Source organism: Vespa mandarinia, chromosome 1 (genome assembly GCF_050613455.1).
Source record: "Vespa mandarinia isolate Hongniang chromosome 1, ASM5061345v1, whole genome shotgun sequence".
NCBI classification, from domain to species: Eukaryota; Metazoa; Arthropoda; class Insecta; order Hymenoptera; family Vespidae; genus Vespa; species Vespa mandarinia.
In genome coordinates this window covers 6745660-6772500 of record NC_140810.1, presented here as the reverse complement: position 1 = coordinate 6772500, position 26841 = coordinate 6745660, and the positions used below count along the sequence as shown (strand labels likewise).

General features: G+C 31.2%; 1 protein-coding gene across 1 annotated transcript in view; it reads left to right on the top strand.

Moving 5' to 3' along the window:
- Positions 1–15257: 15257 nt before the first annotated feature.
- LOC118446980 (somatostatin receptor type 2) overlaps positions 15258–26841 on the top strand; it is a 54414-nt gene continuing 42830 nt past the window's right edge. Inside the window, exon 1 of the mRNA XM_035878262.2 lies at positions 15258–15593. The gene's annotated coding sequence lies outside the window, so the exon portion shown is untranslated. The remainder of the gene's footprint in view (positions 15594–26841) is intronic.

The window sequence follows — 26841 nt, the reverse complement described above, 5'->3', positions numbered from 1 at the left end:
GGATACTTAGTCTCATGGATACATAAGATGTTGAATGAAAAAGACCCTAAACCGACAATCCTCCATTAGATAGTCCTTAAACATGTGCGTGTTAGTGACTGGGTATGAATGCGTATGGAAAGTATTAATTTGTAAGACGATGGATAGGAAGGAAGCGCCCTATTTTAGTTATATATCCTCGATATTGTTATGTACTTTCCTTTTGATAGTAAGTATAATGCGAGCCTCCTTTGCTCGATGAGTGGTATCAGAATGCTAACGGCAGTATCGAGATTCTTTTATTTCTCGTGTATAAATAGTAGAACATAAAACTTTTTCTCTAATCAAATTTCAAGCTCCTTTTAGTAAAACAAAGCTTAGTAAATCAAAATATGAAATCTTAAAATTTAGAATATTAGTAAGTATATTACTGTCGTTGGTATCCTTTCTCACTCGATTTGTTACTCTTATATCGTTAACAATGGTCCTCCTTTCTGCGTGATCTCCCATTATGCTGATGCGTTAAGAGCGTACACAGTTGGAAGTAACAATCAAAATCGTTTGAATAACTTATCGGTAAGAGAAAAATAAGTACTCGGCCAACTCGTGACGAAAATATATCTATCCAACTTCGTACGCTTCAAGACGGAGCAGAAAAGACGCTTAACAATAAATACTGTGCCAAATCGTCGACCTTGTAATCAAACTCATGCGTGTAATCAAAGTGAATCTAATCAAAGTTCGCGTTTCTTCGATTTCATAACACCGAGCCCTAAGAAAGCTGTCGATGCGAATGCGTAAAAAGTGAAAAAGAAAGAGAGATGAAAATAATGAGAATCAAATCTCGTTGTACCTTTCGACGCTTTGCAAAGACTCCCTAAGTCCTCCTTCCCAAATCCCGATAAAGCGCACCACTCTTTTAAACGATTTAAAATAAAAGACATTCTTTAAACGAGAAAAGCAGGCCCACAATGGCAAACGTGTAGTATGCAATAATAACATGTATAAAGAGCATGGATTTTATATGTGTCGTGTTCGTACATGGGTAAAAAAAAAATAAAAAATAAAACGTAATACGATTCCCATCTCCCCGCATCTGTTAAAAAACGAACTAAGTGGACGAAATGAAGGAGATGATAAGTTTGCTTGTTGAGAAATTTGTGATTATCTTCGATGTGAGTGAGATTATGTTGAGAAAGCAAACTTATTTTCCTCTAGCTGCACGTCCTGAAATGTATTTAAGCTGCTCATCTAAATATAAAAGTCGAAATAACTTTTGTTACTGTCTCAGTAGGAAAACAATGGATCGGCTTCGAGAGTCGTACGACGATATAGGAATGATAATTTGACAATCACTAAAGAAACTTTAGGATCCAATCAGAAGAAAACAAAAAAGAAAAGTATGAAAAAAAAATTAAAGAGAAACTCTGTTCGTTATTTTCGCAATGATATTCTTTTGAAGCTCTCGTTTGAGTAATTCTGTCACCTACGAGATCACAGAGGAACATCAAAGTCGAAAAAAATGAATTAAAGAGAGGGGACGATGATTCGACGACGACTCTCGATTCAATTTCCTAAACGATTGCTAATGCAAAGTATAGTAAAGGATTAAGATGAACGGCGTGCTCGCAATGATGCGAAACATGTTACGTATTAGGCACTCTTTAAGATGTAACGATAATAAGAAGAGAGTACAGATCGGAGACACAAAAGACGTCTGTTGTAATATAATACATAATATCCATAACCGTGGCCAAGCTTCAAACCAAAAAAGAAAGAAAGAGAATGAAAGAATATGAAAATACGACCCGAAAGAGAAGAGAAGACGCATCCACCGTAAAATCTTTTGCCAGGGCAATATTCTCGTGTCGCCTATAAAGAAAAAGGGTGTCCTCGAGATGGTGGCGTTTTCTAATAACATTTATATACTTTTAAGTAACGCTATTACAAACCCCCCGAAAAAAGGTAAAAGAAAAGAAAAGAAACGTAAAACGAACAATCACAGTATTAAGAGACAAAGACGACGAATAATAGTTGCACTTTGTACGCTTCGACTCCTTTCATAGAACAATACAAACATCGTACGCGTCAAACAAAAAACGCGTCATTACTTTCAAATTATTATACATACACAAGATGCCAAGAATTTTTGTAAGATACATCTTCCAATCTCTACCAATGTGAGGGTTCGAAAGCCGCCAAGAAGTATATAACCGTGTTGCTCGATGATACTAAAATGAAAGAAGAAAGGAGAGAAAGAGTAAAAGAAAAAAACAAAAAAAAAAAACAAAAAAAAGAAAAGAAAGAAATGAAATATGCGATGTGAGCCCTTCCAATGATTCTCCCATAAAGAGAGGGGCTGGACAAATATTTTCTTACATCTTATATACCGACTTTCCTGTAAATCCTTCCGACTTCTCATCAGTGCACTGTATATAGAAGAATATATGTCATCCTGTGTATTTTTGTGTAAGGATAAGGCAAAAGGACCTTCCTTAACCTGTACAGATGTCGATGTCTCACTGTTGGCTGTTGGTGTTCCTTTTTGCATCACGAAAATCGTTGAATCGTGTGTTATTCGCGCTTTCATCTCAATTGTGAGAAAAAAAAAATAATATGTATGTATGTATAAAAACGTAAAATAAAGGTTCAGCTCGATGTACGTCCAGCCCTCTATCTCTAGAATTCGTTACGGCATCGCATAGTTGTTCTCTCTCCGACGGTAGCGCGAGGGTTCCCTTTATTTGATGAAAAAAATTTTATTCCCTATCAGTGGGAACGTCTATTTGCAATAAATATTTGTAAAATAGCCGTTTAAATTTTACGTTTTAAAGGAAACCGCGGTACAGGATTGAAAAAGTAACTTTCAATACTCGTTTAAAGTAGCTAGTCAAATAAAGAAGATGGAATACCTGGCGTGACGTGTGACAGGCTTCAAGGCTGATTGAATCCTAAAAATTAGAAAAATATATATTTAACAAATGTGAGGGGAAGAGAGAAAAAATATATACGTAGATATATAAAAAAGAAAGAAGCGAGCGAGAGAGAGAGAGAGAGAGAGAGAGAGAAAGAGAGAGAGAGAGAGAAAGGGATGAGTGTGTGTGTGTATGTGTGCGAGGGAAAGGGGGAGCGAAAATAGGATGTGCGACATATCAAAAGATAGATAAATTCTTCTTGAAAAATAACCACACGGCAATACATTCTACGCTCAATACCGATGATAGGAATTAACTATAATCTTTGGAAAAATTTTAAACAACACGATTAGAGAGTTCAGAATTATAGAGATCGTAGAGAAATTTTAGGTATTTTAGCTTTCCTCGATACGAACTCTTTATCGTCTTACGATGTACGATAATTACGTACAATCTTAATATAGTTTTTAATTATTCCTTTAATACCGAACATATAAATTAATAATAAATAAATTAATACTTTACAAAATATATCGTAATATTTTCATGAAGTACCCGAATTTTTTCTTAAACACTAATCATAACTATAATAAATATGTATATTTTCTATATTATGTATTCTAAATAATTCATTAAAATCTTGTTCGACGATAAAGTGTTCGATCAAATTTAAATTCAGTACATAAATTTGAAAACGTTTTATATAAAATATCATGAGTATGAGCTTTACAAGGAAGTAAATTGGAAAATAATATATGGACATGCTCATCCGTTTTCGTTACTTGCATTCGGCCTATGTTCACATATAATGAAAATATGAAAATATTTTAAATATGGATACAAAAATATATTGGAAATCCTCAGAAGTATTTACGAGTAGCCTAATATTTATTTGCAACATATATTTTGTTTAAAAGATAAATGTATCAATTACAACCGACGCGGTGAAAAAAAAAGTTGGCGATAATTAATCAAAATAAAAACGTTCATCAAGTCCTGCTAAATTAGGACCTTTGGTATCCTATCCCGTAAAGTCTTTCAAAACGCAAAATAATTAACCCTTAATGGAGAAACATCTTCGTTGTGACGACAAAATGCCTCAATAATTTTATTCGGTGCTATTTTTTGTCTTACTCAGATATATACAGTTTAAAAAGTAAGAAAATAAGTAAGAAAATATAACTTACACGTTCAATAAAATATTTTGTAAATACTTTAATTTGCAATAACTTGCCTAACTCTAGTTTGTACCAACTTAATTAATACTTACGTTTCCTTCAGGGTTAATTAATGAGAGTCCATGACGATAATTATATAAACGAAAAAAAAAAAACGAGTATCCATCACAAAAAGAAAAGCGTAAAGACAAGTTCGTTTCGCGATTTCTTTAGCGTTGATCTTTTGTCAAGAAAATTTGCCATAGAACGCCTTGATTCTACAATTCCCATCGCAACATTCAATCGAGAGTAAATCGTCCGGTCTCTTTCCTGTACAACCATATAAATAATATTAAACAAGTGTAAAAGATTCTATTAGACAGTATCAAAATAAATTTAACGGGTAAAGAAAATAATGAATATTCAAATAAAAATGCAGTATTGGTTCCAAAAGAAAAAAAAAAATCGAAAAGAAAGTTTATTTATAGATACGTATATATATACACACAAAGTACATACCATGTATGTGATAATGCGCCAAACGAATCAAAAAGCAAAATCGAAAAAAGAAACGCGTCGTTTTTTGGAATATCATCACATAAGACTATCGATGTCAGTACGAAGAAATAAAAAGAAAAAAAAAAAAGCATAAAAAGAGCTTACCGGTACGAATATGGACAAAACAAAAAAGAAAAATCCAAAGAAAGAGCACGTATGTAAGTAGCTACGCATAAAAACTATACGAAGAAATAAGTGAAAACTCTCGTTAAAATCTCCTATGTCGCATACATGAAGAGAACGACCACTCTTAGTTCAGTTTTGGATAGAGTGGGGATTACAGTGAAGGGACAACTCAGTGCAGTATGCGTTATTATCGTATTCTTGGGCCCTGGCGTACAATCTACTCTCTCTGTAAATAGAACAGGTGAATTTATGTGTGCGGGCTCCCTCTGCTGATTATCTGCCACTGTTTGACGGTGTGGACGGGGCACAATGGGCGTTTCATCGAACATGATTTGACCAAAACTGAACTGAACGAAATAAATGCCTGATCGTTTTCTCTGTGAACGCTATATAGGACATGATACTTTTGAAATTTCTTCTTAAGTAGGAGCTACAAAAAGATGATCGGGGAAAAATAATCGAAACACGTGAAAGATGTAAAAGTATATTCCCATTTTTACGAAATCACCCATCTTTGCGAAACTCCTTGCAAATCATCCTCTTCCTTTCCTATGTACGACGAGTGTAAAAAGAAAATATCATGTAATTAACGACACGGGCAAACATGCACACACTTACATACACGTACCCATACATATACATACATACACCGCGACATACACCGATTGATATAATAATATATTGCGACAAAATGATTGATTGTGAGTCATTTAAATAATTGTTATATGTATTTTCTATATATTATGAACAACTAATACAAGAGATGACATTACGGTACTATTAATTAAGTGTAGCTAATTTTAGATAAATGGAGATATTCGCGTTCTAAGATGCGAGATGACGAGGTTGGATTATCTAGTCCAAGTTTTCTATGAATCTCAGCGAGCGAATGACGTTCGCGCGGTCACTAGATAGAAAAAAATGAAGGCGAGGCATTTGATATGACTATCACAGATTTCCTCAGAAATGAAAAAGATACGCAGACCTTTTTCTCAGTTTATACAAGACATAAAATTTATTAGAAAAGAATGGGGAAATACGATAAGTCGACTTATGTACGCCATTATCGTTTCGAGTGTCTACGCGGACGGTGATTGCGAAAAACACTGAGTGAAGAAATCAACGTGAAATTTGCAACAAAAAAAAAAAATGTATTTTCTCACTCCCACTGCGAGGTGTATGTTCATCGCTACATCTTATTTAGAACGAAAACCTAAATATTATATTATTATATAAAATTACTGTATAATTGTAACGAAAATTGTTTTTCAAACGATGTGGTATTTTTATTGTAGATATTATTATATAACAAATAAAATCATGATTCATTGTAAGCGAGGATCATTTATTCATTTAAATAACTATATCTGTCTTATTTCTTGGTAAATTTTCGAACTTGTTTGCAAATGATTAAAATTCACTGTTATCTCTCAGAAAAAATTTTTTAATCGTTTATTTTATAAAAGTATAGTGTCTGAAAATATATACTCCAACAAAATGAATGTGTGCATTAAAAAATTATTTTGTTATAATGGAAAAATATATATCGTATTACCTTATATCTTTTTTTTGTTCGAAGAAAATGCTAAATTATTACCAATGAAGATGAACATCAGTGTAGTTATATTAAAATATATAGCTTAGTTATATATCGTCATTGATTTCTTCGTTCTACAGCGATAACGTTGATGCCATAATTTCTATGCGAAAGTTATCGCCTGTGATTAAATCATTTGCTTTTGTTTTTCCTGATCGATAAATGCTGTTATTTGAAAGATCGGTTTACACACTTGAGATTTTTACGACTGATTTACGATTTAACATAATTCTTTCATCAATAAATTTCCTGGTTAGTTAGAAAAAGAAAGAAAAAAGAATATTATAAATTTTATATATCATTATAATATATATCAATATCATTATGCAGAGAAAAAAGAAAGTATAATTAACGCAATATAATCGACAGAATTCATCGATGGATCTAATATATAGATTTATGTATAGGATTATTATGATCTCATAATTGGGAATGCCGATTTCCGAGCATATCGAAAAGATGTGTACTAAAAGCTTTAGATGCTTGCACTTTGCATTTTGATAATAAGAGTACCTTCGTGATAATTACAATCAATGAATATAGATTTGCCATCTTCCGTTTTTCTAGCTGGTATCTTATTTGTAAAAATATTACCACCACTTAGTACAAATGGCAATTATGCTGATTTTAATTCTTATCGATTTTTTAATCAAATATTATCTTTCTAATGCTCTAACATTTGATCTTTCAATCGATTAAAAATATTTTGAAAAAAATTATATATTGGATAGGAACAATGTGCGTTCTCGATTGTTTAAGAATAAAACGACAATAAAGAATGTTAGAGATATAAACTGTAGCGTAATTCAGGATTGATTTTCAGGAATGTAAATTCAATGATGAATGACAGGACAAGAAGACATAAATCAATAGAATGAAATAAAAGTGATCTAAATGATAAATAAAATGGAAAACGAACGAGGCAGTAGACAAAATATTAAAAGAAAAATTTCAAGTTGCTTACCTTTTCTATGAGCGCTGTAACGATTAAAAATTGGATTCCTGTTTCGATAAGTTAGTCGAATAACATTCAATAGGATTTATGACAGAATATAGTTCAATTGATTGCAGAATAACAGATTTTTTTGGTACAGTTTTATAAATTTATTACTATTTTACGAATTGCAATACGGACTAATAAATTATTTACTGATTTTATCGAGTACAGAATACAGTTTTAAATACTAATTTAGTACAAGTTACGTATTAAAACGAATTTACTAGCTGATTACTGACCTAGTTTACAGAAGAACAAATATTGATTGACTTTTCAGATTTTTCTAACTGATTTCTTTTAATTTCCCCCTCTTTAAAGGCATCTAGCTCACTACCTACGAAACTTGCCGAGGATAAAAGATTTGCTTCTTATTGGATAATAATATTATCTCTACGATTCTGATTCGTCTAAAAGTTAATAAGAAGTCAATTGTATCACGAGGTAAAGTCCGATTGACGTAAGATTCGAAGAATTTGTCGAAGTGTATTTTTATAAGGAAAGATATTGGAAATCAATTATTTATGTCTCCAAAGGTGATAGGTGAGGTTCACAAGAATTTTAAAGTGTTGACAATGGTGCGATAGAATAGCAAGACTTTGCTAAAAGGCATCGATTTACTCCATATTCTAAGTCGGTCCTTAGTTTATGCATTTCTGGCCTTCAATGAGAAAAATATCAAATGTGAGTGAAGAAAGAAATATACATGCATATGTATTACGCAGAACGTAACAAAATCATTAAAACTTAACTACTATGAACGAATACGAAGAATCCTTACAAAACTTTAATAATATAAAAAGATTTTCAAACAATTCATTAGATTTCATTTTAGAAGGTAATAGTCTTTAGGAACAATACAGAAATTAATTACGTAAAAACTACTAAATGATGATCATTTGCGATAGAAATTAACGATAGGTAAAATAATTGTATCTCGCCGAAAGGAATAAACAAATTTATAGCACTGTTATTAAGTAAAACGTACAAGACAAAACAACATTAGAGAATTCCTTTAAGAATGTTTAGTTCAAATGTCAAATAAAATTAATGGGGAATTGAGTAACGACAGTAAAGCAATTAGGAATGAATATTAAATAATTGAAAAAATCGTTTATTAAATATCTGAAAATCGATTAAGAGAGCTATGATGTTTACTGTTTAAAATTCTACGACAGAATAATTATTTATTATTTATCAAAATCATTCAGATCCTTGTTCTCCGTTATTGTTTACATTTCTAGTTAGTAATGAGAATAAAATTAATATAATAATGATAAGTATTAATTATTTAAACTTACTTGTATGGAAAAGGAGAGCTGACATGTGTACTGATCGGAATACGAGAGATAACTAACTCCGGACTAACTGTTTGAAATTGTTCGTAGTTCGTTATACTTATTTTGTTTACAGTACTTTCATACAAAATTTTCATCTACGACTGTCATAAAGGTCATTACCAAGAACATTCTTTACAACGTAAAAATCTTTAATTGTTTGAATTTCTTTCTTATTAATTTCTTATTAAATTCTTTATTAATTTCCAGAGTCACATCAATATTATTGATCATCATAGCTTTCTTCATAAGTAATCGTACGCTTTTCATTATGATATGTTTTGTTCATACGTTGTTTACGTACAATAGTATTTCCAGAATTTCTAATAGCAATTAGGTCTCTATTATCGTCGGAATACGAATCCGAGAGAGAAACACAAATTTCGTTGTTTATCGTTCCGAGCTGATACATGCTAAATAGCCAGCATAATCAATAGTACTTCTACAATATATATTATTAAGGGAAATTCAAGGTCTTCTAATATTCTGTCTCATTTCTCTGACGTATCAGACAGTTTCGCTAACATTGGTGTGAGGACCCGATTAAATCGTTCTACTTATTCGTTGACACGAGGTGTACCAACAACGATTAAAATATGGTTTACTGACTCTTCTTCTATGAATTTTTCAAATATTTGAGAGGTAAAGTATGTTTTTCTATCGCTAACCAAACGTATAGATTTATTGTATACACGTAAATAACCTTTCAAATGTCGCATAACTTCCTCAGTTTTTATCGATATAATTTTATAAACTTTCTAAAACCATTAATTACAAATAATATATATTTATATCCTCTTCTAGATTTCTCTAATACACCATAATAATACATATATATATATATATATATATATATATATATATATATATGCACTGTTTGAAATGGCAGGTTTTCTTTTATGATACCACGGATATAACAATCTGATTTACTAAATATAAAAGAGAATTTTATATACTTTAGACAATTAAAAATATAGTTCCGTACTTTTGTTATTATTCATGTTGACGCACACATGCGTCCCTTTGTTGTTCACGATATTTTCTCCTAAGGGTCATATATCATTATTAGAAATATCTACTCTTGGGGTCTCGTTGGATACTCGCTTAAAAAGAGCACGAATAAAAAACACATTGCCACCTTTGTCCGACCTTAGACATTTTTGATCAAGTACCTAGTTTTCAATAATGTGTCGAGCCGGGTAATAAATAAATAGTGAAAGTAGATGCTATATAGCATGACGAGCCAGGGGTTGTCTGGCACTTAGCCTTGAAATATCCATTGACATCCTCTGGTCTACACGATCATTAGAACAAAAGGGGCAAACATGAGATTGTTTAAACATTTGAACGAAACATGCTGACCCATCCCGACCAATAGCTGTACTTCAATGTATAACTATACCAATGATTGTACTTCAACGCCACCCTTTTCGTTCCCTTTTCTAATCTCATTATTATTTTTGCGAATAGTTCGAGAGGTATCAAAAAGTCAATCACGCTGAGGAGTACAGTTACAAGAGCACTTTTAAGTGCGCCTTTCGCACTGAGCCAGCGATAATACTCGATTTAAACGGAGAATTTCCCTCGTTATTTCCTTTTCGTCAGAGTTATAGTACCCACTGTTCGCGATGAATAAGAGAGGCGGCACAAGGTTAGAATGCCGTTGAAGGCCATCAGCAAAATACCGCTTGCCACGTTCTCGCAAATTAATGAGAAAACACGAATTCTTTTGAAGGATCCCGTGGAGCTTATGAGGTAGGTGCGCGTTAATAAATATTGCGTGAATTAAAGTTATCACAGTATATTTGTTAAAGTAAGATACAATTGTTGATGTTCTTGTAGGATGACATGTAGTTAGTTGTGTTGTTAGATTGTACTGGATACTTCCGATTAAGGCATAATCAATGATATTAGTGAGACTCGGTTGTCTTACTGATGAGTGTGAATGTTTTGATGCTACTGTCTGTGGATAATTCTCATGAAATATCCACTTTAGGCATTAATGAATTAGGAAAGAGAAATGGAAAGGGAGGCGTTTAAATAACAAAGGGAAAGCAATATCTCTATTGGTCGTGAGGGTGTCAGGATAGTTCGTTGGAATGTTTAAATAATCTTATGTGGGATCCTTTGTCTGTATGGATCCATGAAAGTTGCATTGATATTTGAAGGATAGGCTCCAGACAAACAGACCCTTGGCTAGTCACGCCTAGTAGTCTGCAGTTTATTTATCACTTGACTCGACACATTATTGATGACTAGATATATGATCAAAAATGCCTCGGACAAAGGTGGCAATGTGTTTTTTATCTATGCGTTTTCTTAGCGAATATCCAACGAGTTCCCAAGGATAGATATTTCTAATAGTGATATATGATCCTTAGGAAAAAGTATTGTGAACAATTGAGGGACGCACGTGTGCGTCAACATTAATAAATGTAAAAGTATAAAAAAAAAGACAATGTCATACGCTGTTCGCTCTTCGACGGTCCTTTTGTTGTTTCACTGTTACACTATTTGCTGTTTACTCTTGCTTGTTTTGCTGGTATGTCACTCACTGGACGTTATCGTTGTTTCGTTGATACATCACTCGCTGGACGTTATCACTGTTTCGTTGGTACGTCACTCGTTGGACGTTATCGCTGTTTCGTTGGTATATTGTTTCGTTCAAGACTTATGATTCAAGACTATCTCGCCCATTCACTCTCGTCACTTTTTATCATTCTTTCTTTCCCAATATCCTAGATTTTCTTTTCTTTTCATAACTTTTTACATGCACACAACTAATTAGTGTTAGAATATTCCATTTCTCTATTCATCTACTGATCGGCTTACTTCACGCATATATACATACATACATACGACTAGTATTTCTTCTGAAATTTTTCGTCTTCCTGTTTATTTGCGACTGACATATCTCATACACATACACATACACATACATTGCTATATTATTGTGTATATATTTTTGATATTTTTAATTATGATATTATGAATTTGGTTAGCATTAAATTTTTTTATATTTATAGGCACATAATAAAATTGCATCCTTTTTTTATAAAAATGCTATTTCGTTTATTGTACTTATACGATTTATTCTCTATAGAATGATTTCTTTTCAGGTGTGTTATAATAACATATGGTTGCTTAAATTTGTCATTAAGAAAGGAGTCTCAAGTTTAAGAATTTATATGATTAGACAGTACGGCTTATTAAAGTTAATTTAACATATTTATAAATATTGGTAAAGTTTCAAGTGTTCCTTTATAATGCATGTTGAGTTCAAGGTTTATGAACCTTTTACGCTTATGCTTGGATGTTATAATATTTTGAGACTATTTTAAGATTAAACTTTTAAATTATAACACAAAATTTACAGATTTTCGGTTTTTCTTTGCACCTTAGTATAATAATTAAGCTAATGCTTTAAAATATATAAATTAATACTTCACATATTTCCGAATAAGCATTTTAACTTTTAAATCTTTAACTTTATAATAATAATAATTGGAAATATATTAATCATTACATTGTAAAAATTATAAAATCCATTAGGTATATATATTTTGTATATGTCTGAGATGTATCAAATACATTTCAAATGTATTTAATCAATACATCTGTATATTTAAAATATATGTAAATATGAAGGGATAGTGTAAAAATAAAATTTGATCAATGATCTCATAGATCAAGGTTGCAATAAAACGAAAGAAATAAACAATAAGAAATAAATATAGAATATATATTTCAAAAATAGATAAATATAGTTCAACGAGATTCATGCTTCTTCCTATAGATAAATCAAGGTATAGTCGCAGTTGATAAACCTTCCATCGATTTCGACCGAATAAAAGGAATATTTATTAAACGAGACTAATTAATGTATAATATCTTTATTCGTGGATCCTTATATGCAGCAATCTTCATGTAATGAGATCAGAGCAATTTATAATTTATTTGCAATGTATCGTGTAATGCAAATACTATTAAGCTAATGGCTGCATATTTCGGCACATATCAATAATGCATTTTTATCAGTCGTACTTAAAAATTAGAAATGATGTATAATTATAATATATAACAAAATATTATATATTATAATTAACATTTTCATTGCAATTGTGAAAACCATCGAAAATTTTAATATTATTAAGAAACAATCTTTTAGAACTAATATTATTTATCTTGTTAGGATAATTTTAAATATTTTTTCTTTTTTTTATTTTCGCTTAGAAATAAAGATTGAAATATATTTTATTTCGAAAGAAATTAGAGATATTATTTAAAAAAGAGCGTATTTAGAATGTTGTAAAGAGAGAGAGAGATAAAGAAAAAGGGATAGATAGATTGATAAAAATTATCCATCGAAGCGTATTTAAATTGGATCTTTGTAATTTGTGCAAGGAGAAAAATCGTGGCATATTCTCGTGAAAATAATTTATTACTGGGCTTAATAAGGAACAGGTAACACGGACTATGGCGTGAGTTGCGCCTTCATCGACCTGGTACTTCGATAAATCTACGTGTCTTCCTTCGCAGGTGTAATACTACTACACCAATAATACTACTACCCCATAGGTACACCGATATATCCTTTTCTTTTTTTCGTTCATACATACCAGAAATGCTTTCCTGTCGTGGAGAAAATAAATTTATGGAATACGCACCCGACAAAGAAGAACAAACGCGTAAGAGTTGCTATGACACTCGCATATATATCTTTCTTCGTAACGTCGTAACTTGCGTTTATTATATGCGCCATTGTACACATTGGAGAAATGTCAAGGATTTTATTATTTCGAACATTAGAAAATGAATAGGTTTTATTGAATCTTTTTAAATCTCGACGTTTCGAATTCTTCATATATTTCAAATTTCTCGAAAATGATATTTCTTCTTCGAGTAAATATACGTATATATGCAAATATAAAAATGAGAAAAATATTCATTTAAAATGTATATAATATTACATTTCGGATAAAAATTTTATGTTTATTCTTTCTTATTTCATTCATGAAAATATTTGCTTGATTATATACTTTGAATATTTTATTTTTACTATACTGAACTTACTAAACTGAATGTTTTGTTTTATTATATACTTGAAATGTTTTATTTTTGATTTACTATTTTTATAGAATATTTCTATTAAGGATAATTTCAATTCGGTTAATTTAATATTTTTATCTTTTAGTTTCAGATTAAGATTAAGAGAATTTTGTTGGCGTGGTTTTCACTGGCTTGGTTCTAAGCCTCCGGCTTGTATTCACTAGAAGATTGAATTTCTTGTTAAAACCTCTGATCAAAATATCTTGTACTATGAATTCTGAATCTCTAATCTCATAGTAGATTATCATATATTTTCCTTCACCATTTAATATGATACGAAATTAAACCTTCGTTAGAGATATGAAATAAATTCCTATTTGTCATCTATCTAGGTCTAAGGATCTCTCTCTTCTCTCCGTGTTTCTCTCTCTTCGCCTCTCTTTCGTTCATTGATTTCCTTTTCATTATTATATATTGTATGACTCCACAAACTTGTGTACTTTATTTAATGAGATAATAAATGGAACAAATATTTAATGATTTTTTGGTAATGAGAAAAGATAATATAATGTCAATTCCGTGTAAAATGAATGTCGGTCTTTAATTTTATTCATCTCACTAACATTTTTTTTTTAATTGCATATGAAGAGAATTCGTTAAATTATGATAAATTCAATACATTTTCAAAGAATCACATTCTACATTTTTTGAACAACAGACATTTTTCTTCTCAAAGTTAATGGGACATTAAATGAAATAAATATTTTTAGTTTTGATACTTCAGACTTCATGCATTGTAACAAAATTAAAGAACGTGATGTTACTGAATTATGCATAATGTTTCTAACATGAATAATATAACATTTGATCGTACTAATAATTTGATCGACCAACTATCATCCTGAAATTTTTGGTAGAATGTTTTGATAACAATGAATTGAAAGTTTTGGTAACACGAGTTCTTGTACGAAATTTTTGGTAGAATAATTTTTGGTAACACGAGTTTTCGAACGAAATTTTTGGTAACGATATTTGGTAACAAGATTTTGGTAACGAGATTTGGTAACGAAATTTTGGTAACGAGAAAAGATAATATAATATCAGTTCCATGTAAAATAAGAGTCAACATGGAAAACAAAGTATTTAAAATGTTTATATACTATATAGATATATATTTTTATAATAATTTATTGTCAATTTTAAAGAACTGTTTAATTAAACAATTAAACGATAACAAAAAGCTAGTAATATAACGTTCGTGAAAGAAAAAATGTAAGTTATTGAAATTTTTAAATAATACGAATTGTCCATCGAAACGTGTTCGATTCGTGTCACTGTCTAAACATTGAAAAAAGTAGTCAAATTTAAATCGAGGAAGTTTAAGTAAGATAAAGAAGGGATTAGAGTTAAGAGCGCAAGCGCGTTGACACACACGCGCTCTTGATCGGAGAGTTTGGCGTCGTCGCGTTGCCGTCGCGACGCTCTCCGACGCTCTAGCCACGACGTTGTGAGAACCCGCGAGAGCAGTGCGCGTCCATACGTCGCGACAGTCGTTTCTACGTTTCTCTGTCTATTTCTCTATCCTTTTCTCTTTCTTTCTTTGTCTTCTTCTTTGCATATCTGCAGCTTCCTTTTATGGAGCGAATCGTTTCACGCGAATTGTCGTGACATCTTCAATCTGAACGTCCTCATTCCTCGAAAAAAAGAATTTTATTCATCAGAGTGACATCGGCAAAAATATCACATCTTAGTCCACGTGGAGATAGCGTCTTTGAGCAACAGATTCTAAGTTCGGACAATTTCAAGAATCCTTTTTCAATTCTAGAATTCGTTCGTCCGGGTTCGCAGAATGCCATTCTTCAACTTGAATTGGATGATAAGGTAAACATGACTTAGAATTGTTAGGTACATTACGATTAAATGTTAAGTATTTCTTTTTTTTTATGAATCATAAATAGATATATAAGCTTGATATAAACTTAAAAAAAAATGCTGTAGTATATTTAACAGCAATTTTTGAATCAAGTTAACTTTCTTTAATTGCAAAAATGACATGTAATCCTTTCAACGTTCAGCTGCAACGAGTTATGTATATATCGAGAAATATGTCATAATTTTATAGAAGTTTAAGATTCCTACTGTGAAAACTCATACGTATATTTTATTTTTATCGTAACGCCGACAAGTGGAAGAAAAAATCGTGTACGTAAAGTTGTCCGATGTCAAAATATAAATTTTTTTTATATATTTATGTTAGGTTAAATTTAGTTCAAAGTGATCCTTTTTTTATTTTTTCTTGCTCGTAAAATTGAAAAGACCTTATCTCATTCTTTTTATATCATTTTGCTTAATGAACGCATCAATTTGAAATAAAATAATAACACACATATAATTCATATTAATAAATTTTTAATTATTTATCATCACAGAGAGAAATTTTTATTATCGGGGGAGATAACATTTCATCGATTAGATCGATTTGTCGTTGATTCCTAAGGGTATTCTCTTCAAAATTCTCATGTTTGCAAGTGTATACATATTTATATATAAGCACACATACATAAATGTAGATGGTGTGTATGTGGCACGTAGACTTCCACTCTTCTATCCTTCTTATCCCTTCTTGGTGATTCCACAGTGATATCGACTCTAGAGCTCCGCGTGCACTACCACGAAAGATATTCCACTTTTAGTTTTCTTTCGCGAAAACCTCGACGTTTTTTTAGAGAAGGGGGAAGCTTTCACGTAATACTCGTGCCTTGAATCTTACCGAGATAGGAGATTGTTGTAAGGAAATTGCGATCGACATTTTTGTGAAACCGAGGAGAAGGCATTTGAATTTCTAAAACAATGAGAGAGAGAGAGAGAGAGAGAGAGAGAGAAATAAAGATCCACGTGAATCTTGTCTATATAACATTTATCGTTATGTTCCATACGATAGTGATCGCGAGTAAAAATGTTACTGTCTTTTATAAAAGAAATTTCTAAAACTTACCGAAGGAATACTTAATTTCCTCTTCAATTTAATTTCCTTTCAATCCGAAATCTAATTCTTCAATAAATAATTTGCATTCTTTGCGTATATTGCTCGAAGAATCAAAAAATAATGAAAAAAAAAAAAATATATATATATATGTCGTTAATTGTTTGTTAACATATATATATATAAATTTTTTTTTTTAACTTCTTAAGATTTTTTAATTTTTTATTATAATAAAATAAATTTTTATTATACAGAAATTTATTTAATTTTATTTTTCGATTAATGACAATCTGAGAAAACTCAAATTCAAGAATCTCTAGAGTTAACTGAAACTTTCGGAGCAAGTTACAAAAATACGTGTCGTTTCTTTTAATGGTGCTATGTGGTAATATGATGTTACATTTGGCTCATTAGATATATACGTTCGTATTTATATGTAACTATATATATATATCCTTTATCGTCAACAAAAGAAAGAAATGTTTCTGTTTCTGGCATGGTTTTTATCACACGTCCTTGTGAAAATATGTTTTTGACCATTATTATTTTTTATCTACTTTTCTAAGTCATTCTTCATCGCAGTTTAAAAAGGTAGAAATATCTCTTGATTTTTTTTTCTCTTTATTTGTCCTGTGTCTATCATAGCCTAAGTATACATATATATATATATATGTATATATATATACATATATATATATATATATAGTACAGATGTGTATATGTATGTATGTATGCACGAATACTTTCCAGTAATATTCGGAATAAATTTGGTCAAGGACACAAGAGGCGGCGAGTGTTACTGTCATATTCTCATACCAAGTGCTTTGACACGAACTGTACAGTGATACTTGGAAATATCGAAAAAATCGAATTTGTTACATATGCGTTCATTTTTTCAATACGCATATATGTATGTATATAAATACTCTTGTATCTTGAATATTTTATCATCGAGTAAACAATGATACTTAACAATTGAAAAAATCGAATTTGTTACACATATATTCATATATTTTTTCAACTATATGTACATATATTTATACGTACATACATTGTTAAACAAACTTGACGCCAGGAGAAATTTAAATTTGTTGGCTTTTTGACATGATCTCGTTCTCACCCGTTTCGAAATTTAATCGTTTATCGGTTTATAAGCTAGCTGAGTGCTTGGAAGTATTAAGTTCAAGTACATAATAAATTCTTCGTCTTATGTTCCTTGTGGCTAACTTTTCACGAATAACGCTATCTCGAAAGAGTTTCTCGATATATGGAGCATATGAAAGAGAAAAAGAATATCGTCGTGAAAGAAAAATTCAAAAAAAAAGTATCTTCTTTTTAATATATCGCTATTTTATTTAGAAGTCATTGTTTTTGAATGGTTACCGTGGTAACTCATATAAAAATGTATATGTTATCGTAGATAAGAAAATATTTCAAATTAATATATAAGATTTATTTATTTATCATATACCGAATAAAAAATTAATTAATTAAATAATTCGACAAGTTTTATATAATTGCAAGTTTTTATATCAAACTCACTTACTTTGAGATAATTAGGATATAATAAAAGTTTTAGAACGTACTGTCGAATTACAATTTAGAAGATGCGTCAAAATGTTGACGAGAATATGAATGTACGAGAATAGGAAAGTAAAGAGGGTTGGACTTTCACTATAAGGGCAAAACTCTTGGTCGTGTATGCTCGGTTGAACGTATTTAAGTAAAAAAACGTATTAAGTAAATGGATTGAGTTTTCTCGCGTGTCGCGATTTATGATCAATCTTAACTCATATTCGTCGTCTAAGTGGTAACTAATTATTTTCATAAATTCTGTCGCATTTAGTTTCGAATGCATTATATGTATTCACATGACTTCTCTGTAATTACGTTAGTGAGTATATCTTGCCTAGATTATAATATTTAATTAAATCTTTTCTCTCTCTCCCCTTTCTCTCTCTCTCTCTCTCTCTCTCTCTCTCTCTCATTCTGTCTGTCTCTAACTGTCTTTTTATCTTTTATCACATTACAAATTTACTACTTCCTCAATTTGGTAAGTATAAAAAAAGTACAAGACATCAAATGATGCTATTCATAAGTCCACCGATCATCTGACTTAGAAATTTTTCCTTTTTACGGCTATCTAACTTGTCACCAAGTACATCCAATTTCTCATATAGTGCTTATGTTTATCTCATATCATTCGAGATATATCATAATTCTCAATGAGATTCTCGTTTTGAAATTGGAAAAATACAAAGTCCAAATTATTTCTGATTCTTTCATTATCTCGTAAAATATGTTTTTTGAATTGTCTGAAAAAAAAGTGAACAACACGGTCCTACAAAGATCGTTTGTTTTATTTGGATTCAAGGTTTTAAATTTTCAGGTTTATAATATCGTATCAAGGATAATCGATATAATAGAAAATGATGATGAACGTCCGAAACGAATTCGATAATCTTATTGAATTGATTACTTTTAATATATCTGTACTTTTTGTTCTTTTTCGTTCATGCATTCTGATCTTATCAGAATGCATGAAGAAAATTGCTAAGAGGTCGTTTCATTCGGCTATCACAGTTTTTCAAGATAGTATTTTTGTTTTATGGAAATAGCCCATTACGGTCTTTCTTTCTTTCTCTCTTTCTTTTTTTCTTGTTTTAGTTTGAACAAAAATTATTTTTATCGTTTCCAACGTTGTCTCAAATTGCCAACCACAATATACCTAACTTTTTTTTTTTTCTTTTCTTTTACCTGCAGTAACACCAAGTTTTCTCACGTAGTAGCAATTTTCTTTGCAATATTCAATGTTGAGCTTTTACTAGGCAAGAGGGATATTCAGTTTTACGTGTTGCGTGCACGATTTTTCATGTCCTCTCGAACGATGGCATTTCTTCGGTAAATGGAAAGTCTTTCCGTTAAAACATCCTCTTTCGTTTCTTCATGATCGAGATATTTTTTCTTAACATTCGTAAAATATTCAAGTAAAATCTTTTTTTCTTAAGCTTGAATGTATTTTTCGAAAGAAATTAGGATCAAAATAGCAAAAGTAAATATCAATTAGTACGACGCGTCATTTATCAAGTATTATCAAAATATATTTTAATGAAAATTATTGAGAGAATTTTTTTTAATGAATTTTCGAATACTTAAAGATCAAGTCATTGTACGAACACTAAAAAATTATACCGTCGTATAAGAAATACTCAAGCGAAAGCATATACTCTTTACGATCGCTCGTAAAATACGTCTGTATTTCTGCTAATGTCTTATCCACTTCGTTTATTACAGTTTACCTCAAGGAATAGTGATTCTTCCGACGCTACGTAGTAGCCTTCTTTTGCTGCTAAATGGCGGCTCCTTTGAGAAGTACTCATTAACGAGCGGAGAAAAAATTTCGAACAAGATCAATCCGTAAACGTTAATTCTTACGAAGGTAAAAGAAAGAGTCGGATTGTGAGAAATTAATGGACTTTTTCGATCTACTCTCAGGAATTAAATGTTATCGATTCTTGGAGTCACAATGTGACTTATCGAGATTAGTTTCCGTAAGCTTTCATATGTACAAACATCATCTTTATCAAAGTCTTCTTTCTCGACGTATCGAGGTCGTTTGTTTGCTACATTACTTTGTTTCTTGCAGCGAAGATATTTGAAATATTCCCGAACAATCGAGTTTGTTTTTAAGACGCTTTTGATAAGAAACTATCAATTTAAAGATGGAAAAATGACGACGCCGTGGAAAATTTTCTATCGCACATCGTCCAAGTAATTTTCCTTCGTGTGTTCTTATGAGAAGCACCATTCGTGGGATATATCGCTTCGTTGATCCTATAAATTTTTTGTTCATAGACCATACTATAACTTCAAGAAATGACTTCTTGAAGTTATAGCGATCGATAGGAGCATTTATACATCTGGAAAGTGACAAAAGTACGATAATATGGATATTAAAATAGCTCATCTCAGAATGACTCGAATTATTAATTTTATTGATAATATAAAATAGATATATCTCAAGAATATTTCCAAAAACTATTCAGAATTAAATTTCGATTGATCTTCATAAAAATTATTTTGTTTTACTATAATTGATTCGTAATTTACACAATATAGATGCGAGTAACGAATCATTTCGAACTAACAATAGATACGATCGAGAGTCACGAAGAATCGATAATTGAAATAGGCGAGCTAGGATCGAATTCTAAAACAAACTAATTGTAGCTAACGTGTTGATAGCGTGGATTCGACTCTTGTCTAGGTACATCTACTCCTCGCCATTATCACGACTCTCCTTGGAACATAGATGGTACTTAACTGTTACATCGAAACTCGCCGAGTTCAGGAGGTTGTTCGACTTCGAAATGTTAGATCCTGATGCGGCCTGGTATCCAAGGATTGTTGCATCTCTCGTTGGTGAATGCGGTCGAATGCGAGTACTCACTCATCTCTAAAATACCCACATAGGTCTCTTGTCTGTCTTTCGTATATTTTTGTTTGTAGTTTCAGACTAAACCATCAGAAACCGCATATTATTTTTGAAGAAAAAAAGAGGAAACCGGTGAGAAGAAAAATTAGAGAGAGATAAATAAATATATAGATTTATTATAATTTCCATAATAATATCAAAAAGTTATAAACAATTAATACGAAGGTACGAATAAGTACTTATGGATAAACCATTAAAGTAATAATAAATAAAAATATAAATTGTAACATGAGTCTAAATACAAAGTAGATATAAACAAAAATATATACTTAGAAAAATACTTAGGAAGATATTCAAAATACTTATATACTATATATATATATATATACGTGCGCGCGCATACACACACAGTATTACTGTTTAATAGAGTAAAAGAGATAGATAGTAAAAGTCTGCAAGTAGTTGAATCGAGTACAGTAAAGAACGAAAGTCAAGGATGTGTAGAAACTTAAACATTGTTGGAAAACACGAGATCTTGGATAGGAAAATTAGACGGAAGAATATAGAAAGAAACAGAGAGAGAGAGAGAGAGAGAGAGAGATAAGAAGAGAGAGAAAGATAAGAAGAGAGAGAGAGAGAGAGTGAAGAGAGAGAGAATAAGAGAGAGAGAGAGAGAAGAAGAGAGAGAGAAGAAGAGAGAGAGAGAAGAGAGAGAGAAGAAAAGAGAGAAAGAGAGAGAGAGAGAGAGTGAAGAGAGAGAGAATAAGAGAGAGAGAGAGAGAGAGAAGAAGAGAGAGAGAAGAAAAGAGAGAAAGAGAGAGAGAGGGAGAGAGAAAAAGACAGACGGACTAAAGGGACAGGGAACAAGAACGGATCCGCCCTAGAATGGTTTGCTCTTCGAGTTGGCCGCTGCCGCACCCTCTTGACTCTGACATGCGCCATGACCCGCATATAGGTAGCCATAGGTATATGTTCCGTTGTTTCTCCACGCTTTCCGCGTATCTGCAAGTATGAAAACGCGAAAGAAAGAAACGTCTGATCGTATTAGACTGTTTCTTTCTTCCCTTCTTCTTATCTATACTTATTCTCTCTCTCTCTCTCTCTCTCTCTCTCTCTCTTTCTTTTTTTTCCTTTTTGAACTTGGAATCCTTTGTGATCCTCTCGAAGTACGGTGGATACATCGTATCAGCACGTACGGTGTTGCATTTGATGTATCTCTTTCCCTCTCTCTCTCTTTCTCTCTCTCTCTCTTCCCTTCTCTCTCCTTCTCTTTTCTTGAGCATATGCGTAGCGTGCATACATTCTTCACGTAACAACATGGGTTAAATTCCTGTAGGATTTCTTTCAAAGCAAATTATTCCGTATGCGTATTTCAAAAAAAAAAAACGATACGTAGGTTTCAAGGTTATTCTTTAATATCTTTTCTTTACTTTTTAATTCGTGATCTTCGTATTATGAGAATGTATGTTTCGGATTAATGATAACGCACGTTACTCGTTATATTCTATCTTTTGATTAGTAATAGGTAGTTAGAATAGTTTCGTAACTTTGTAATTTTATCATGTACTTCGTTAGAAGAACTGATCAAACTCAATTAAAGAGGAAATTTTATATTTCTTATTTGATCAAAGGATCTAAAAAAGGAGAAACATGATCTTCATATGATAACGATATTGATATTATTTTTCGATATCAATGAACGTGATTATATTCCGAAGAAATTTTGTTTAACGATCGAATCGCTTGATTCGATTTTAAAAATATTTCGAAGAGATAGAATGAGAATTATTTTTATGATTCCGGTTATTGTTTAACGGAAAGATCGCTGCTATGTGAGCGCAAATATTTGAATAAATTTCAACGTTTCGATTCCACGCATATTCATTTCGATGTTCCTACACGCTCTCTGTTCTCATAAAATTATCGAGCCGAGGGAGTGTACACGTTGGTGTATATACGCTCGAATACGCATCCGTATTACGTGCTTTCTCCGTTAACACGCGGGATTTATCATTCTCCCGTTAAGATAGCTACAACGACTCACCCCTTGGTCTTTTTATCATTTTTATTACACAATAGTTCGTTTCGTTGACATGATAAATTCAGACAAACGTTCGATCATTTAAAACATGCTTCGACGATTCAAATTAATTTTAATGATTTCGAGTCGAATGTTTTATTGGAAATTGCATCAATGGAAATCGTTTACGTTCGTTTATATATATCAAACATTTCATTACATTCGTATCAAATTTTAATAGATATCGCTTTCTTTTTGACAATTGCTTTTTTTACATTTGTAATTTATTTACATTAGATACTACTTATGATAGGGATTTAAAGAATAAATACATAATACATAACATCATTTTTTACCTTTCTTGATTAATCTATCCGCACGTAGATATTAAATTCTTTTCTTATCATAAAACAATAAAAATAAAACGAAAGAAATGTTCAGATTTAAGATTTCGATTATTATGGTTATTAATAAACGATGGATGTTTATGGAAATGTATATTTTTATACGAAACAGATATATTAATGGAATCTGAACGCAAATTTATTTTGTAAATAAAAGATTCTAAAAATATATTTTTGTATTTTGTATTTTTGGTATAATTAATATATCTTGGATATTTATGTTTAATAACATATATAATAACATATGTAAGAATATATTGTATATGTTATCTGTTCTACATATGCATAATAATGTAAGTACATTAAGGTTTATTTAAACACCATACCATAGTCATAATATAGAAATTGGAAATTCGATGGAAAGATTGAATAATTCAATTGGAATATATATAAATTGCATAACTTATTTAAAAAATATTCCTAATAATTACAAAGAAAAAATTGATGGAAAAGTAAATGCCATTCTGAACAAAAATGTAGAATTTATCGAATTATCACAAATTTCTAATATTTTAAGTAACGAGAGTTTACGAGAATTAATAAATGGAGTAAATTTAAGTAGAGAGGTCATTTTCAGCATATAAATTAATTTTGACAAATAAACATCACCAATTAACAACATCAAATTTATAAAATATGCTCATAATTTATTGTAATGAAAATTACTATGGTAGCGAAATCATATTATATTATGAATGTACTACAATAATTACGAAAAGTATTATTAAATATATGTATCTATTGTGAATATTAAATATATTAAATATATTAAATAGTTATATGCATCTATTGTGAATATTGTATAATATATAATGCTTATTATATTATATGTAATGTATACATATTCTGCACATTTTTAGTAGATATATGAATATTTTACGTGAATATTTTCTTGAATATTTATTGTGTCATACGTCATTGTTATGCAATTCATGTCTGTTTATATAACATACTTATGTACGTTTCTTATTACATTCTTATTATATTCGATCGAATCTGTAAGAAGTAATAAATTGTACACGTGATGTTTATGAAATAAGAACGATTAAATATACTACAATGATTACGAAAAGTATTTCTATTAATTCGAAAGAAAAGATGGCTGGATATCATCCGGGAATTATAGGCGTTTTAAGATGAACTGACTTTAATGCTTACGTTATTCGTGAACGCATGGGCTCGAAATCGATGAAGGGTTAACGCCAATAGCCTCGGAAACAACATCGGAAGTGTCGAGAAGCGACGTCTTTCTATTATCCCTGGGATGCCGCGTGCTGTGCGCACGATGACATCGATTTTTCTTTCCCCCTCCCTTCTTCAGAATTCTACCATTCGTCTCATTCGCTACGATCGAGAGGTCGTTTACGATTACGGGGCGCGGCCCTTTTTCCAGACGGTGATCCTTCTGCAAGGACGCGATTTCTTCTTTATTTTTCCGTCCGAATCCTTCCTGCTTTCACGCTTAGGATCAAGGTTTATCTTTTGGATTGGTAGGTGTTCTATACTCTTCTTCGAGATAACTTGATCGATACTTCTGCTTGACGTTCCGTAAAATTTTTTCTTTAGATTGCACAAGAATCATGTAATTTATATAAGTTCGTTTTTCCTTCGTGAAATAGAAAAAAAAAGAAAAGAAAAAAGAAACTAAGCGAATATTTTTTTACCTTAGCATATCATTTTCTTTAACACCTGAGTACATGATATTTCCATTTGTAACGTTCGTTATATCATTGAGTTCAAAGATAATTTTATTCGAGTTTTTTATAAATGTATATCATTATATATATATATAAAAAAAACTAATCGTATAGGGAAAAATCTCTCAACATAGAGACGAATTGGTCAAAACGATCGGATTTCCGGAGCTGACTTAATCCCGTCGGATTACAAGAGCCCTTCTCCATTCCTTTCCACTTCTCTTGTTTCTATCTCTCACTCTCTCGTGAAAGAAGGAAGGAATGATGGTATTGTCGGGAATGCTCCGAGAATGTCTCTCGAGAATATTAACGAGAGCGAGCGTGAAGAAGAAGATAGAAAGAAAGAAAGAAAGATATAGCGTACAAACGCGAAAAGGGCTATCGTGAGTTGCTGGCTCGCTAGGCATTCGTTTAAAACGCAAGAGAATGAAAGAAGTGACGTTGAAATGGCAACGAGGGAGAAAGAAAAAAAAAAAAAGAAGGATAAAAGCCTTGCACAGAAACGAATCTTCGCTCGGTTAGTGCCTAGGAAACTGGAAAACGAGTGGAAAATAGTTTTCTGAAACTGCGAATTCTCACGTACCTATTTCTTTCATTTCTTTCGATTTTATTTTGCAACTTTAAATTCAACTCTTCTTGCTTTTATTATTTCTTTCTCTTTTTCTCACAGATTTACGTGTTAACCTTACCACAACGTGGTCAACTTTCGTGGTCAAAGGAAGACTTTTAATAAAAAAAAAAAAAAAAAAAAAAACATTCTGGTTTTACTCTACGTGTATATAGACGCTTTTAACAAGGAAGATATAGTCAATGAAAAACCTTACTCTTTCTCTTTCTCTCTCTCTCTCTCTCTCTCTCTCTCTCTCTCTCTCTCTCTCTTTCTCTTTATTACGGTTCATTTCACCTCTTTCCCATACTTCTACACACACACACACCCACACACATACACCGTTCATCCCAAAGCTCCGGGCTTTCTTGCGAGGACGTAATCAAACCGAAACGATATGTATGATGCAAATAAAAAGTATTTAAAGCGATATGCGTGATGTGAGAGGAGAATGTTACAAATACAAAGAACAAAAGAAATAAAGAATAATGAAAGAATGTTACAAATACAAAGAACAAAAGAAATAAAGAATAATGATAGAACGTTCAAAAGAAACGATAGATTAGAAGAATGAATATTAGAAGAATGATGAACATGTGAGAAGAATGTGTGCGTGTGAACGAATGCAAGACAGAAGAATGCAAATAGATGAATGGTCTTTATTTAAGAATAGAAGAGACTCACAAGGGAATTTACCGCAAAATATGAAACCTTGAGATATGTAGAGCATATATAGGTATGTATAATGCAATTTTTTGTAATTGCTCTAATTCATTCACAAGCAAGTAAAGCAGATACCTACAAATTCAGCTACTTTTCGATTTTATGTCGTAACTAGGAAATCGTAGATAGAAAAAAAGCTTTCAAACAAAAGTTACTTCTTTCATTTAATTAGAATTATCATTTGGTAAAAAATATATTTGTTATTTGTATTAAAAAAAGAAAAATGTTGTTTCATAGTTATTTAAATTATCGATTAAGAT